This window comes from Centroberyx gerrardi, chromosome 9, assembly GCF_048128805.1.
Source record: "Centroberyx gerrardi isolate f3 chromosome 9, fCenGer3.hap1.cur.20231027, whole genome shotgun sequence".
NCBI lineage: Eukaryota > Metazoa > Chordata > Actinopteri > Beryciformes > Berycidae > Centroberyx > Centroberyx gerrardi.
The window spans coordinates 12809999-12827164 of record NC_136005.1 but is presented as its reverse complement, the minus strand read 5'-3'; the positions used below and the strand labels follow the sequence as shown (position 1 = coordinate 12827164).

The 17166-nt window shown below is 43.2% G+C and overlaps 1 protein-coding gene across 1 annotated transcript in view; it reads right to left on the bottom strand.

The window, feature by feature from the left end:
* gatad2ab (GATA zinc finger domain containing 2Ab) overlaps window positions 1–13827 on the bottom strand; it is a 28669-nt gene extending 14842 nt beyond the window's left edge. The window contains exon 1 of the mRNA XM_071925984.2: window positions 13693–13827. The gene's annotated coding sequence lies outside the window, so the exon portion shown is untranslated. The remainder of the gene's footprint in view (window positions 1–13692) is intronic.
* Between the last annotated feature and the right edge of the window lie 3339 nt (window positions 13828–17166).

The window sequence follows — 17166 nt, the reverse complement described above, 5'->3', positions numbered from 1 at the left end:
CAAGAAACGCAGACCACCAAAATAATTTTTTTTAGGCAGATCTTAAAGTTTTGGATTTTAGACACTGTCTTAGTACACAGGGGTGTGTGTGTGTGCGCACACACACAGTAAACCTCAGTACCCCTGCAAAACGCATGCACACAACTGCTGGAAAAAAAATCCTAGGGGAAACACTGTGGTGGTGGTGTAATGGTGTGAGGAATGTTTTCTTGGCACACATTAGGTCCCTGCAGTACCAAATGACTGCTGACCAGGTGCATCCTTTCATGGCCACAGTGTACCTATTTTTCAAATGGATACTTCCAGCAGGATAATGTGCCATGTCACCAAGCATGCATTGTCTCAAGATGGTTCCAGGAATATCAGTGACTTTAGTTTACTCGGATGGCATGCGCAGTCCCCAGAAATCAACCTAACAGAGCACATTTAGGGATGAGGTGGAACGGGATGTTCGCAGCATGAATGTGCCACTGAAAAATCTGCAGGAACTGTGTTATGCTATCAAGTCAACATGGACCAAAATCCCTGTGGAATGTTTCCAGCTCCTTGTTGAATCTATGCCTCGAAGAATTCAGGCTGTTGTGTTGGCAAAACGGAGTGCACCTAATAAAAGTGGCCACTGAGCATGTAAGTACACATTTAAAAATACAGATATCAAAGCCTAATTGATCATTTGGGCTGAATTGGACAGTCTATTCAAGATGCACGCACAAACACACCATCTTGTATTTCTGATTCAGAAAGCTGACTCAAGGTCTTTCTAGTCCGCTGTGACATCATCACAGCTCCACATGACCCTTCCCAAGATTCCATGAGAGACACAAAGCACTTCCCTGAAAACTGGTTTAAACTGGTCTGCGGTTGAGAGAAGGCTGGAGCAGGTTTAACCCCTGGAGAGACAGACTGGCAGAGGGAAGGGAGAGAGACGGGGAGGCCACAGACGCCTCCAACACACAGAGAGGGAGGAAGGAGGGAGGAAGAGAAAATGACGCCGTCGCCGGACATTCCAAAACACATGTCTGCCAGACAACAGGAGACTGGAAGCATCATTGACGTGACTGACTTCTATGGAGGTCAAACCTCACCACCCACTGAGAGACTTAAAAAGCCAGTCATCCAAAACCCTCCCTTCATGATATTTGATACTCTTAAATGAAGATTAACGTTATTTCAATATTCTTGAATACGATAACATTTTAAAACATCTGCTCTGCCATCCATTAGGGCTCCCAAGATTGATAAGCCTACCTAATCTAGTAGTTCACCACCGGGATACAATCTACACAAAAACTCCTCCAAATATGAGTTTGTCATCTGAAAAGCACAGCATTGCAATACAAGGGGCAGATGGAAACCGCTTTTCAGCATTTTCTCCAAATCAGTATCTGCAGTACGGCTGCAGTATGAATTAGTCCTGATCATCCACATCTGTTCATTCAGCCTACGCCAAGTTTTATTTTTACTCAAGACAGGGCACAGGCGTCCCTGAGCCTTTGCAAGATGTAGAGCATAGCAATAACTAAACCAACCAACACATCCAAAACAAAACAACCGCAACAAAGCCAAAACATCCAGCCTTGTGTGTGTGTGTGTGCATATGTATGTGTATGCATGGGTGCTGATAGTACAGTGAGGAAGCCCAGTGCGTGTGTGGGGCCTCAGAGACACCCTGCACTGGTACATAACAAGGACAGATGTGCCCTGCTGTACCATCCCTAAACACAAAGGCCATCTATCTGCAAGGGATGACAGCTTGTGTGTGGGTGTGTGAGCGTACGTTCGCCTGTATTTGTGTGTGCGCATTCTCCTATACTACACACAGTGCTTCAGAAACCATAGTTTACCTAGCATGACTGTGAGAACGGTGACTGCAGAGTGCTCTAGCTGTAACAATGTTGTGGTGAACTCTGTCAGGGTACAAAATGACTGTAAGCCTGTGGGACAATGCAGCGTCAGTGGTACTTCAGATCTGTATGTCACTAGAGCTGCAATGGCTGCCAGTTTCCCTGCTGATAACACCTAGCATAGCCCTCTCCAAGGGACCTTTCCTTGGTTAGGCGCTATCCGTGTTTGTGTGTGTGTGTATGTGTGTGTGTACATGCATGTATGCAGGTCTCCAGGCGCATGGCTAGTGTTGTCCCAGAAGAGATGGATGGCATCATGAATGCAACAATCAATGTGCTGTATGCCCTGCTGCTAAGCAACAGTGGGGAGGAAACCAAATGGAATTGGTGTGTGTGTGTGTGTGTGTGTGTGTGTGTGCGTGCGTACATGTTGTGTGAGTATGTGTGTTGTGTGCACACTTGAGACACACTTAAGTGAGAGGGATGTGTGCGCCCATTCTCAATTGTTACATCACACTCCCATCTCACTTAGCCTTCATTGAAGCACCACCACTCATTGGAGCCCATTTTGTATTCAGCGCCACAAGAGCACCAAAGGCCTGTTCTGTGATATGGGGTCATTCACAACCCCAGGGCTAAGAGATGTAAGAGACTCACACTGAGAGCTATTGGACAGGTGGAAATGAAAAACATGCAGGAGACTCAACTGGAGAAGGCATCTTAGCTACATGGAAGTCTATCTGAGCCTAGCCATCCGAACACAGGAGTCTATCCAAGCCATGCCATTCAGAGTGACACATGAGAGGGATGGATGGCAGAAAAAACATGGCATCAATGCTTCAAGCTGTCAGAAGCCGAGATAGTGTTGCACTGAGAGACAGCTCAGAGTATAGGTGATGGCAGGAGACAGAGGAGGGACAAGCAGATATAACACAGGTCCAAAGAGCCTGCAATGAAAACATGTTATGATAGAGACTGAGCTATTCTTTCTCTGCCTAAATACAGTCCTGGGAACTCAAGTCTATGATTGTTGGATCACTGGTTTTGAAAACCAATATGCCTCAAACCAGAATGACTGAAATGGGCATACTTTTTCTCCAGTAGCCTTTAGTTAGGCTCAAATAAAAACCTATCTGGTTTGAAAGATCAGGTAACTACTAGGAAAGCATCGGGAATTCGTATTCTAGGTGCAGGCAGTCAACCGAGAATGGATCCTGAATCAATCAGTGCTAGTGGCATTCCTGACAGAGCCAATGCTGCTCCAGCTCCATCCATCCAGCCTGTAAAGACCTACTGAAACTGACACAACAATCTCACCAATAAGTCTGGCCTGTCCATCAGCAGCACGTCCACCGGGAGACGCCTAGAAGGAGGTGGTAGCCCAAACCTTGCAGCCTGGGATTGAGCAACCATCTCAGAGTAGCAGTGCTGTTCTAGGATCAGTTTTGCCTTTCACCTAATAATGACAAACGACGAAGAGGACCCAGTCCATGATCCTGGATCAGCACTCCATGCTCAACGAGGCTTGACAGGCACTGATCCCAGTCCTGTATCCATTTCAGACCAACAAGCCTGCCAGCCTTGTCACATTACAGCTCTCTGATTCACGCTACCCCACGTAGCCCATGGTCTAGTAAGGGAGGAGGGTGACAATCCAACTCAGAGTTGACAGTCAGCTCCATTTCACATGAAGAGGGGGGTGTTGACACTTGTCAGGTTTGCAAAAGGTGACATACAGAAAGTGGCAAACTGCATTAGGAGAAGAATCACACTACTACAATGGATCTAGGCTATTTGACAGAGCCGGGAAATGTGCATGAAACACACCTCTCATCTTACTGGATAGCACTGACACAATGGTACATGTGTACACAGCCATTACCAGACATGTACATCCATACATTTGCATAATGCTGGTGATATACTGAACAAGCATGAAGTTCTACATTATAGAGCTTATTGTATGCCACTGTAATTATTCAGCCTCATAAAGATACATCACTTTTACATACAACTGCATTATATCCAACAGATAGGAAAATGAGAAGAGAGGATGACAGAGAGAGCAAAGGACAGCTTGTGATTACTGATCTGTGCATGTTCTCTCAAGAGACTATGGAGGAGGAGTAGATACATGTCCCCCTCCTTTTCCTCAGAATAATAAGGCCTAAGGGCAGAGAAGATCTTAGCTAGAAAGAGGAAGGTGGGGGGCAAGTGAGAGAAGTTATCATCTATTGCCCATTCAAATCCATTTAAAAATGCACAACGTCTCATTGGGTATAAACCTCTTCATATTTCTAAATCACACCACAATAGATACTGTTCACTTCCCTGCACTGAAACAGCCTCATAGCAGGCTTGCGTGAATCAATACATTTAATAATTTGCATTTCCTTGTTTGGATCGTACAGGCGAACGCTAGCCCAACCATCCTGTGTATGAAATAAAAGCAGAAAAAAAACTTCCATCCAACTCCATAGTATTATAGGACAAGATGGACTTGCCTGAAAGCAGATGGAAATCCTGTGACCTGGACTGACACCATGGGTTTTGTTCTCAGTCAGTCTCCCATTGTGGCCAGTAGTTCATAGAGAGTAGCAGATCAATGGTAAAGGCTCATCCCCTCAGGTAGCGGGCTAGCCTCTCATCTGCAGCACTGTAATGATCTCCCCACTGGGACTGGACCCAGCCAGCCAACACATTAACAGCCATTTAAAACATACTGAGGCTTTTCAACAGAGTCCTCGGGGTTCAATGTGAGGGGAAACAACAATTATACTGTCCAATAAAAGCAATACAACTATGGATTATTATTGCCCAATAAAAAACAACGAAGCAACAACTCCTTTTCTTATGTGGCTAATGGGACTGGACCTTGTGAAATTGAATTAATCGTTCAAACTGCCAAATTCCTTACTGGCAGATATGACCAGATGACTGTAACTGAAATTCCAGTTGATTACCTACTATTAATCATAAAAGGTTCCTCCTACTGCTTTGTTTGTATTAGGGGTGACGTCATCTCCTACGCACAAATTGAAATATTCAGGCTATCAAATTGTACACTCATCCAAGTTCTTTCCCTTTGGGATATCATCTAGATGAAAAAAATAGACTACCTACCCTAATCTGTGCTCACCAGGCTAAGAGTGGGGGCAGGGACCCAGCTGAGGAGGTGCCACGGTTGGGGGAGGGAAAGGGGCTTAGAGCGTGTGTGTTGCTAGCTGTGCCATAATCTAACTGTACCCAACTGAAAAATACTCTTCCTTGTCTTCTCCCTCTCTCTCTCTTGCTCACTCTTCCTTCTTCCCTCTACCCCTCCCTCACTCACTCAACCCCCCCCATTCTCAGTTCTTCTGCTGTCCGCTGGGCCAGCCTAGCGAGTGTGCCCCTACTGGTTGTGTCCTGAACGCCAAGGGTTAAGCCCCTGCCATTTTAACGCCACTGACAGATCAGACCATTAGGGTGTTACCTAACAAAATGGAAGCCTTTAACCCTGAATCTGCCAGACTGCCTCTGTGTGTGTGTGTGTGTTTGTGTGCGTGTGTGTGTGTGTGTATGTGTGTGTGTGTGAGTGAGTGAGAGTGTATGTGTGTGCGTGGCTCCACCTGGATTCTCCCTCAGCAACGTGACAACGACAACAGCAGTAAGCCCAGGAAGTGCAAGCCAGACTTTTGCACGTGAGCACACAGGAATGCATACACACACACACACACACACGCACAGCCAGACGGTCACATTAAAAAAATATTTTTTAAAAAGTAAACACACAAACACACACCGACATGCTTGCTAATGTATAGTCCACATACCAAACTAGCATACAAATTATAAGCACAGGGATTTCTCACCCCACATCTCCTCTGGCTTTCATACACACACACACACACACACACACACACACACACACACACACACACACACACACACACACACACACACAGGAAAAGACCTAAGCCTACTTAGGTTACTACTAGTTTTTTTGAGTAATCAATTTATACAACACAACTAACAACAGATAATCATTTGCTGACCCCTGACTCAAAACAACAATGTAGGTATAAGTGAGAATTGGGGAAAACTGAAAAGGCTGACCTTTTCCACTCCATTTCTATCAAATGACAGAAGGAACAGCTACATTAAAAAGGTCCTAAACACTGAGCAGCCAAGTCAAGTCAACCTCCTCCAGTTGTTTTCTTGAGCCTCTAATCACAAAATCATTGGATATGTTTTCAACCACAAAAGCTTACTTGCTATAATAAAAAGGAATAGCTAAACTGTTTAAAATATCTTTGACAGGCATAATCTCCAATTTCAGACAAATTGTTTCCAAATGTCTATTGCATAAATCCTGTAAAACCAGAAGCCCATACCCACATATAGACTGGAGGGCCAGGACACACGCAGACTCCTATCAGATTACATTTCTTGGAAATGGACAGTAGCAGGAAGTGACCAGAGTGGAAGAAAAAAAAAAAGAGCCCAAAGGGTGCAAAGGAGTACAGTATACCAGACAAGACAACCGGGAGCTGAGCACATCACAGCTGTACTGCTGAAGAACAACAGGGTAAACTAGGTCAGTCGCCTTTTATTTTGAGTTTGGGTCAGCAATCACAACTTTCATGAAAACTTCATCAGCAGGGTTTGATCTAGGCCAAGCCATTGTGCGTATGACCTCAAAGTATAGAAGAGGCGTCTAAAATTTAGGTAGGCGCACTCAGACAATGCACATGACAAAACACCATCTGCAACAAAGGCAACAAGGACAGCTGTAGATGCAATGAACTTGAAAACGAAACTGTTTCAAGAATGCAAAGTTGTCAAAATCTTTGATGGCATATGCAAGCACTTGTTCTGCTCACTAATGTTAATGTCAATTCAATGTCAATTTAGTTTCAGCAGTGCCCTTGTTACAACAGGCGATAAATTGTAAAATATGTAAATGCTAAAGACATATCCAAAAAAAAAAAAAATTTTACAGGTGTTAAACAAGTTTCTCTGTAGACTAATTTGCATTGTTAACTGCTATAGCTATATGATTTACTTTTTACCTGACAATGAGTAGCCAAATAATTTGAATCATCAACCAATTCAGAGTATCAACCCGTTACTTCAACACAACAATTTCTACTCAGTTATCAGGGTCATTGAACACAATTTCTGAGATTAGGGCTGCAACTTCTTAAGACAATTAGCTGACTCACGCAGAAAATCAACTCTTTTCCATACTTATTTGTTTTTACATCATCATGAATAAATTCCAGGGAGAGAGACAAGACCCACACACACCATCCTGGTAAGTCAGAGTAACTATAAGCAGTTGAATGGTTAAATGGGTGGGATATCCAGTAAAGCATGCTACATACTGATTTTGGACAGTCGCTGTCAGATTTTAATATAGTAATATTAAAATCTGACTTGTGAGTTTACCCAATATGTGCTGAGAGGACTGTCACCAAAATGATATCTGTGTCCGGTAGATGGCTCTGTCTGGTGCACATGCTAAGGCTTTAGCATACAGTATGTTAATTAACCATTGCCAACTAGCACTTAGGGATAGGCCAGATATTGAAAACTCCCAAAAAGTCAGTGAAGCCCTTTCAGTCATTCCAGTTTGTCATTACAGATAAAAGCTGAGGTAACAAACTCTAGGTACGATGCTTTTTAGGCTGTGCATGACAATACTGTCACGCAACACACACATTTACACTAACAGCCATGTGGCATGGAGACAGGCAGGGGACAGTTGGTTCCCCTCTTGGACACATGCCTTGATGCTGCATCCATCCAAGTGGCTGTCCTGCCTGCCGCACTGAGAGTTCCAGAGTTGCCATGTCAGCACTGCCAGTTAAAACACTGTGGAAGCGATTGTTATGCACCGACTGGAAAAACGGAGCAATGGATGATAGCATCTAAAGGTGTGCTATATACGAGTGGCTGCCAACGTAATAGCATATGAATTACTGTAATAACAAATGTATAAAGGCTTATTACACAATATGTGTGTCAATTTGCAATTGATCTCATGGGTTCAACGGCTTTCATGCACATAAGCCTGGGCTTTATGATGTCAGGCCGTCATTATTATAGTGACCAATCTCGACCGCACAGCTCATAAAACAAGAAGCAAAAATATTTTCACAGTGAGGGAGAATTAATTCTTTAATTTATCTACCTCATAAAAAGTAATGACTCCATAAATATATAGGGCACTCTCCTAACCACGACACCATTTCTTACTTATTCTTCAAGGGCCATTTCATTGTTAGCCATATGGCCTACCTGGTCAACAGGTGGCTATTTCCCTAAGGAATACCATGCAGACCTATACAATGACGCATAGCCAGTCTCACATCTCCATGTTGAAAAAGACAGCAGCGTTTCATTGGGCATGAGCCAAACTATAGCTACACAGTGAGTAACGTGTTTCAATTAAGCTTAGCTGGCTGTTGGACCTTAGGCAGTCATGATGCTGGATATGTGTTTTAATGGTGCTGTCAAGAGGAGAGCATGAAGTATGGCGAGTACAGAGAGTATGGGGGAGGGGTATGAATAGGCCTGATATAGTGTTGATTCGGTTGTAGTGCAGTTGAAACTTTCCAAGAGGTTAGCTTTGTTGAACCAGATACCTAACTCATCCACACATACATGCGCCTCAAACTGTCTAACAGAGGTTAGGCAAACTGTAAACTTGGTACACATAGTTGAGTCAATATGAAGTCCAACAGGGTAAACAAGAGATGGTTCAGTCAATCAAACACTGGAGGATTCCTCTCTTCCACCTTTGAGAATTGCCCGAGGGCTTAGGGTGGGACCCCATGGCCAGTACAACTACTACAGTCCTCAGGTATTTAGCACACTACAAAAGCCGCTTTTCCACCGCATGGTACCGGCTCAACTCAACTCTACTCGCCTTTTTTGGTTTTCCATTGGGCAAGTACCAGTACCAGGTACCATATTAGCTGGTACCTGGTACTTTTTTTGGTAGCACCTCCGTCAAGGTTCCAAGCGACCTGAGTCGATACCAAAAGGTGACGTGAAAACACTGCAGACTACTGATTGGTCAGAGAGAATCGTCATCATTGCGCGAACATATGCTAACGTTAGCCACCAGGTTAGCTTACCCTCTTGCGTCACCTTTGTAGGATTTCCCAAACTCTCCTGTTTTTTTCAGCAGTCTTTTGTCTTGCTGCCTTCAGCCTCTTCTGAAATAAAATCTGTCTCCTTGCTGTGACTAACAGCCACATACCGAGAATCAAGAACACCATCCCTTCGATATCCTCCATTGTTGTTGTGTGTGTCGCGTTGAAGATGACGTCACAGCAGTTTCATGCTGCGTCGCTATGACGACCAGTTGGGGGGGCACATTGAGGGGGTACTATCTGCAGTGGAAAACCAAGTGGTACTACCAAAAGCGAGTAGAGTCGAGTCGATTTGAGCCGGTACCATGCGGTGGAAAAGCACCAAAACAGAAACTGACACACAAACTTATTTGCACAAAAAATATTCACATCCTGAAAATAACTAATAACTAAGTCTTCTCAGTGGACACAACACTACATGATTTGTCAACCAAACAGAGCCATGACATCCTGTTACTTGCATGCCTTCAGAAACAGGTAATAGGCCTAGTTCAACGGTGGCAGCCAGTATATGTAGCAATCAGTGTATGTTGCTCAACTATCCAAAAATGACAAGAAAGCAAGGTCTGTTTCATGAATTAAAACAAGAACGAGGACAAACTGACCATATATCATGTTCCTCCGCCAAATATTATGCAAGCTGAAAAGCACAATATTGTTTACCAGTAATTGAAGAAGGTAACAACATGAAAATGTTGAAATTTAGCTAGGCCTTCATGAGGGTCCTTTTTCACTTGCTGCTGTGGCTTTCACTTTTGCATCTAATTTGACAATCAAGCAGCTATTGAAAGCAATTGCTCTGCCTCTAACATACAAAATGCCTGACTGAGCCTAAACCAAGATCCTACAAACAGTGTTCTTGAGGACACTACATTGGCCCAATCACTAAAAAACTTAAGTATACTGATCCAGGTCCCACATACCTCAAAACAACAACAAATCCTCCACTGACTCTAGCCCAGGCCTACCTCTTCTCAGTGTCAGGAAACCCAGCGAGGCGATTGAAGCCTTGCGACTAGTTGGGGTAAGTAAAACCTCACAGTTCCGCCAGCATTTCCTGTTAACCTCTTGACAATGACGGTGTACAACAAGCACCCCACCCTGGGAAATCAGCAGCTAGCAGGCCGTCATAAATCAGATCTAGACCTAATACAACCTGTTTCAGTTGTATTAGTTTGACACTGCTAATTGAACACACTTTTTATACGCAGTAATATTACACCACTTGTCCACTGCTTGGCTGCCCATAGATTTATAAAGATATGGTTGCTGAGAGGATGTATCAACACTAACTTTCTCCCTAAATCACAGGATAAATGACAAATGTATTTTTGGAGACAAGAATAAAACACTAGTAGCAGTAAGTCTCTCTCCCTCTGTATCTCCTCATCTGGACAACTATGGATCTCCCAACTGCATTTCTTACCCGACCACTTTTAGCTGACCACTACAGCAACGCAGAGACTAATCTGCCAAACCCTGTTCAAATCTTGTCCGATGGAGGAATTTCAGAGCGAACGACTGGTCTTGAGTAAATGCTTTCTGTCCCTTTGGGAAACAATGCACACTGCGCAACAGAGCAAAGATGAGGCGTTATACACATGAAGATACACTCATCTTCATGTCAATCGTTTTTTGATTCATGGTAGAGAAGCTACAGTTAACATTTACATTACAAATGTGTTCTGAAGTGACATTATTATAAGGATAACACTGATGAAAAATTCTTTATGAGACTTGGATTGATTCAGGCATGTTGCCATCTTATACCATTTTATATGAGATTTATTTCTCCAAATAAAACGGTATCGCAACTTATCTAGAGTGGAGCAAGTGGACTTGGGAATCTCTACTGATGTGAACAATCTACACCAGTGGGAGTTGTTGTTGTTTCTGTTAGAAGTGGCTTCTCTACCAGTTCATTCTTTTTCTCTTCCCCCTTGAGCTCAACTCCCATTGGTTGTTGCCAGGATCACTTTCAGATTTCAGTCCTGGCGAGTCTCAGACTGCTTCACACTACATGAGCATGGCCAAACTGGGCTCAATGAAATAAAAAACGTTTGAATAAAATCTTGTCAGGCTCCGGCTCAGGAGTCGTCAGGAGAGCCAAGGCAGACGGTCTTAAGCCTGTTAACACTACAGCACATTCTTGCCCAATCATCACGGCCTCAAGCCCCAACTCACCCCGGCGGTCTGGACGGTCCAGTCGGGCTTAGAATCTGCATTAAAATCAGCTAGTGTGACCTAGCCTTAACTCTGCTTGGGCTCACAGTCTACCACAGACCCTGACTGCAGTGTTGAATGGTGCCCCACAGTGAGCTACACAGATGCCATTATGATAACGCCTCAGCCAGACATGTGGATGGATGGAAACAATAAGAGCTATGCTATAATACTACTCTGCAGAGAATTGTGGCCTGTATTAGGTCTTCACTGTGAAGCATTAGAGCAGGTGAGAATGAAAAGACTGATCTGAGAAATCCTTTATCCTTTATCGTTTCTCAGGGAAAAGAATATCTTGGTAAAATCGGTATATGGCCTATGTTCTGTCAAGGCAGTGAGAAACAAATGGGATCTCCACTTTAATATCTCTCAGATCCATAGATGGTATTTAATGGATCTACACAGTAACAACAAAATGCAACGGCGCCAACATATTTCGTTGCTGCAGTTTAGATATATATTATATTAACAAAATGTAATTATGAAAAGGGTCTGAAGCCTCTTAATTGTGCAGTAGGATACTTTCATTAGGCTATTGTCTGCTCTTTCAAATTAATTTCTGATCTTTCAAATTCATTTGCATTCCACAACATCGTGATTACACTACTATTTCCACATACTGCAACTGCAGCACAACTGGAAAAAAAATTAGGCTATACATAGACGACATTCCATAAAGAGAGACCTACAAACACAAAAATAAATACGACCACAATAAACTTCACAATGGATCTCCCTTTGTGGTGACACTGAGCAAATGTCCTACGTACTTTTGCACCCTTATTTATGACGAAAGTAAAAAAAAAAAAAAGATCTAGCAAGTGGTAGAAAATACAGATGTATCTTTAAAAAAAAGTTGCAACCCTGATGCAGCAGAACAAGAGTGGATCTCAAGTCAGTGGAGTCATGCCTGTCTGGTCACATCACTCTCAGGAGGGTTTTTCACAAGAGGCACCACTCCTGCGGCAACTCCACAGCCCATCATAAAATGCAAAGCGACATGTGTCCCCCATCACTAGCCGAGGGTGCCCACTGCCTGCTTGCTCTCAATGGAGGGCACTTGCTTGGCAGAAAAAGGGATATGAACACCGCTGTTCAGCCTAAATACACCTGAAAGACAGGTGTATGCAGCCCTCTCAAGGTGTCCCAAGTTCAGTCAATCTGATGAATGTTCATCTTGTTGTAGAAGTAGAGTGGATAAGCTAAGAAACATTTCCTCTAACTATGTCACATCACAGTCATTAAAAGGGTTAATGATTCAGGCATAGCTCACAATGAGCGCATGTAAATTTGAATATTTAATATCACAGGGGTGTCTTCAATAGTAGTTGCAGAGCATGCCTCAAGATTTGAGGATAAGATCGTATATTATAGAAATTAACTGGTACTACCATTACCGGAGCCTTAATATTACAGGAGACATAAAGTCGTCGCTGAGTTGTCTATGGCTTTGGGTGGGTGATACGGTTGTGAACGGACAGACACACACCCTGACGGAGACACCACCGTCCACCATTACGCCTCCATAAAAAGGCTTTTCATGGTTGAGCTAATCTGACAAAGTTCTGAAATTAAGCGCTCATTAAGCTATAATCATATTCATCCATAGTCAAGAAGGAATAGCCGGCTTTGCCATATCCGGTAGTAAGACGATTATCATATTCATAAACTTTAGTGATGCAACTTTGCCCAACAGAATACCTCTTTCCAACTAACCCATCAACAACAACAAGCTATCTCATGCTAACTTGGCTTGCCAACAACAACCTGTCCATCTGTCCAGCTACAAAACCAAGAGCTAACTAAAGCTAGCTAACAGCCATTTATGGTTATCAGCGGTTACATAGACAATACAAAAATCATTGAACGTTGGAACATACACACCTTGAACTACAATGATGATATTTAGCTAGAATCCTAATACTTGTCCAAATAGCGATACACGACAGACAATGAAACCGACCCCATGTCGGAGAGCCGCTTGTGTTAACAGGCTAGCTAGCTAGCTAGCTAAGTTAGCCTGCTAACGTTAACTCCCTGGACACCAGTCTGGCCAGACAGTCGCTTCAGATTCACTCACAAATAATCAGACCTTAATGATATGCACAATCTGAAAGTTTTGTCTAAGAGTTTCGTAGATTCATTATGGGTAACTAAAATAAAGAATTCATCTTACTATTGAAGCATCCTGGAACAAGTTCTGCTAGTGAAGTTAGAGTTATATTATTCCTCGACTTTTTGAGGCGGTTTGTTCTTGGCAGTCGGTAACGTTACTCGGTAGGTGTGTATGTGTGTAGCTGAGGGCGACACACAAACCGTACCTTGCACATTAGCTGTTAGCCAAAGCAGATCAAGCTATGCTAGCTAGCTTAGTTTAGCTGGGCTAACGTCGGGAGAGAAAAAAACTTCCCGTCGTCGTCTTAATTAAATTGGAAATTAAAAGATTTGATTAGTTTATATGTTAATTGAATATGTGAACTTACGGAGTATAGGAGCAGCCTGGCCGACTTCACCCAAGTTTTTCAATTGTTTTGACGTAGTATTTAAGCTAGCTACACCCGTAATTCGCTGAAAAAATCCCGGGGATCCCCTCTCTTCTGTCCGCTGCCACTCCGGTTGCCAGATAATGTAATGAGCCACCACATGCGGCGTCATGCTGCGTTCAAAATACCTCGGAACTGTGAATATTCCGACTGCTGCTAAACTCGAACGAAAATGCTGCGTTCAAAACCATTCGAAACTAGGATATCTCCAACCTTCAAGGCAGAAATAGGATAAACAGGGAAAATTATAAACAAGGAGAGGACAACTGTTTCAGGAGAACCCAAACTCGCAAATTGAAACCAAATAAAAAAATAAATACTGCAAATGTAATGTATTGTATCACCTAATTCAGGCCTGTGTGACAATAGTGTTCTCTGCTCAAGACAGAAACTTCTCAGTTCCAATGGACACCTTCAAAATCCCTACTGGACATGCCAACTGAAATTGTTCAATGCAAACTGCATCGTTTAATCAGACAGCCTGTAATAGAGCCTCTGCTCACATGGCTCAAAAAATTAACAGCAACTCTTAGCAGGCTGTCGGACAAGAGCAGAACACATTACATTTGTTTTCCTTTTTGTGCTATTTATGTTAAATTGGCACTCCATGAAAATAGCATAACTACCCAAAGTAAGGTAAAGATTATTTTTGCACCACTTTTTGCTGAAGGAGTACCCTTCATAACCACTCCCATTTGGGTACCTTGCAACCATGCCCTTTTTGCTGTTGTTCAATGAATCACCCTTTGTATAAACTATAACTATAACACTATAACACTTTCAATATGGAGTTGATATTTCATTGCCTACAAGTAAAAAAAAAACTGTCTCCTGTATATTACGTGGCACAGCAATGGGGCGATAGAACAGGAGCTACTGGTGCTGCCTCGGCCCAAAATGTACATCGCCATGGAGCTGGCCCCCTCCCATCCCTCGGGGCCCACCTGAGACCACAGAAGACACTGAAGCAGAAACAGATGGAGACACAGGTGCAAAACGTTTGCCATTTGTGTCCGGTGTGCCAGAAGGCCGTGCCAAACCATCCCCCGCCAGCTCCCTTAGATTCTTACTGCCTTTTGACCGCATCATGGTGGACCTGGTGGGCCTGCTCCCGAAGTCTGCCAAAGGACACAAGTACATCCTGGTGCTGATGGACTATGCATCCCGGTACCTATAGGCGGTCCACTCACACCATATGCACCAGGTAGCCCGTGATCTGGTGCTGCTGTTCTACCAAGTGGGGATTCCCATGGATATCCTCAGTAACAATAGGCCCCTCTTTGTCTCCCGGCAAATGGCAAACCTGTGCAAGCTACATCACCTCCAAACCTCGTCTACCACCTGCAGACGGACAGCTTCATAGAGAGGTTCAAACCCTGAAGAGATCGCTGCAGAAGGTGGTGGATAACTGGGCCCTCAAGCTCCCCTACATCCTTTGCCGTCCAGGAGGTTCCACAGGTGTCCGCAGGCTTCTCCCCATTCAGGCTGCTCTACTTAGCCTGATAGATGTGGCAAAGGAGTCATGGGAGCAGCAGCCTTCTCTTCACCACTCACTCAGCAAACATGTCCAGGAGATAAGGGAGTGAAGGTGGGGACAAAGCTCTTCACCACTGGGGTCCCCAGGGATCCACAGCGGTGCAGATTCAGCACCAGGGCCACACTAGGCTGCCAGGGAGAGTGGGGAAGGCCACTGATCACATCTGCTGCCCATCTGCAAACGTCCTGGCAAAGCAAAGGTGAGCAACAGCAGAGCCAGCCCAGCTAGAGCCCACACTCTTGCTTTGTTTCTATGCAGAGTCAAACCAGGAGGCTGTGTAAAGACTGCCAGGACAGCTGCATGCCTGCACCTCTCCCCACCTGCACCCTCACCAAGGCTTAGGCTACATGGAAATTTCAAGGAACATTTTGAAATTCCTCCACCAGCAACCCATGTAGGGCTTTAAACATTTTTGACTTTTTTATTGTTTATAATTATTATTATTTTATTAGTATTTATCAAAATGACATAACTCAGATTACTTATAAATTATAACCCTTTTATTTTATAAGTAATCTGAGTAATATTGATCATTTAGGAGATTTTTCAGTGACTGAATATGTGAAGCCACAGCGAACCCATAAGATACCTTTTATGTAAATCAACAATGTCTCATAAATTAGCAATCAGAATGGGTGGATGGTGTGCAACGAATATAGGGCTTGGTTTAAGCTACAAAAATCTATGATTTGCCAATACCATTCTGAGATTTGGTAACATGGCACCCTCACTAAATGGTTAATGTTCTTGATTAGAGCTCAACTTTGATTGAAATATTAGTAACCTCTTGATAACAACTTGTAATTTGGCACAGATCTTTTAATATTTACACTGTAATTACAAAAATGAGGGAGCTGAAATCTCAAAGCTTACTATAAAAAAAACAACAACATATGTGGCAACCATTGAATGTAAAGTCCAGGGTATGAGGGCGATTAATCCCATAGAGAGGGAAATGGAGGAGAAGCAGGAGAAATGTTAATAACTTCACCAGTATTTTGAAAGGCTTTAATCAGACACAAGACTCATGTTGGTGGCAACAGTGGATGGTAAGAATTATGAGGATTTTTCTTATGAGATTACGCAAATAGAGATGCAGCATGTTTGGATAAACATCTGGATGCTGGACGTCTGGATGCTGTCAAAAAAACAACAACAAGTTGCTGTTAAGCATCGTCACTGTTGCTATTAAGTTGTTCCTTCACTTCTTTTTTTTCATATCTCCACCACTGGAACTTACAGTATTTCCTATATTTCACAATCTTGTATAATTATGTAATTTACCCTCTTTGTGGCTTCTCTAATCTAGCCTACGCATGTCAATACATTTCCAATAATTGCAACTTTCTTTTTCAATATCACCTGCTTTCAAAACTCAATAGTGGCTATAAACATTATCCAGTCTTTTTCAAAATTACAGTTCTTGTGCTTGTCTAATTTAGATGGAACCTGTATTTTTAAAGTCTTATTCTTTTCCCCTGGTTTCCACAATGACAATGATGCTTCTCCTCCTTCTCTTCCTTCTCTGTGGCATTCATCACGCCTCATACGTTGTTCACCCAGCTTCCCTTTCATTATTTTCCAAAGTCTGCCATACCAGTAAGCTACTGGTTGATTCAGTGTCCTGGGTCGGCTTCCCATCATCAGCAGGCCCATTTGGAGGCAGTGCAAGGCCAATCAACATCATGACATTTTATAAACTGAGCATATCCAGGCTGCGCCGCTGCATCGGGCACTGAAAACAAATCCTACACAATTCATAGAGTAATTATATTAGTGGTTCCCAAAGTGGAGTCTGGGGGCTACGAGGCATACCTGAGAATGTTCCAGGGAGTCCTCAATAAAGTAAAGAGTGGTGTTAATTTCACTATCCTTTT